This window comes from Coregonus clupeaformis, unplaced genomic scaffold, assembly GCF_020615455.1.
Source record: "Coregonus clupeaformis isolate EN_2021a unplaced genomic scaffold, ASM2061545v1 scaf3054, whole genome shotgun sequence".
Lineage (NCBI taxonomy): Eukaryota > Metazoa > Chordata > Actinopteri > Salmoniformes > Salmonidae > Coregonus > Coregonus clupeaformis.
This window is the reverse complement of record NW_025536508.1, coordinates 37,501-38,066: the sequence shown is the minus strand read 5'-3', so window position 1 is coordinate 38,066 and position 566 is coordinate 37,501. Positions and strand designations below refer to the sequence as shown.

At 44.0% G+C, this 566-nt stretch overlaps 1 long non-coding RNA gene across 1 annotated transcript in view; it reads left to right on the top strand.

Annotated features, from left to right (window-relative positions):
• Positions 1–499: 499 nt before the first annotated feature.
• Positions 500–566, top strand: part of LOC123489605 — a 1,089-nt gene continuing 1,022 nt past the window's right edge. The window contains exon 1 of the long non-coding RNA XR_006660565.1: positions 500–566. This exon is cut by the window's right edge and continues 71 nt beyond it. This is a non-coding gene — a long non-coding RNA (uncharacterized LOC123489605).

Here is a 566-nt window from a genome sequence, read left to right as displayed (position 1 = left end):
ACACACAATGTCCGCCTCACCCTTTTTGCAAAACATTACACACAGTGATTTGTAAAACTCTACACACATTTTCACACCTTAGACACAGATAAGGATCGTGAGGTTACTTCCTTGTAATTACAAAGCACCGGATTGCCAATTACCACACTAATGAACGAATTGGATAAACACATCTACCAGGTGTGGAAGCACACATGTGCTAATTTGAAAACGCAGCACTCAGGTGTGCTATAAAAGGCAGCAGGTGAGTTCACCTGTCTTCAACAAAAATGGAAGGAGTTAGAAGAAGAAGAAGAGTGAGAATGAGAGGGGGAGCTCAAAGAGGAGATGAAGGCGGTAGAGGAAGAGGAGAAGGAGGTAGAGGAAGAGGCATAGGTAGAGGAGAAGAAGGTAGAGGAAGAGAAGGAGGTAGAGGAAGACACCTAGGTAGAGGAAGAGGTAGAGAAGGACTTGAAGAGTTGATAGAACCTGAACAAAGAAGACGAGGACACAATTTGACTCGAGAAATCCGTGCAACACTTATTGACCATGTTATCAACCATGGACTGACACTGATGGAAGCTGGA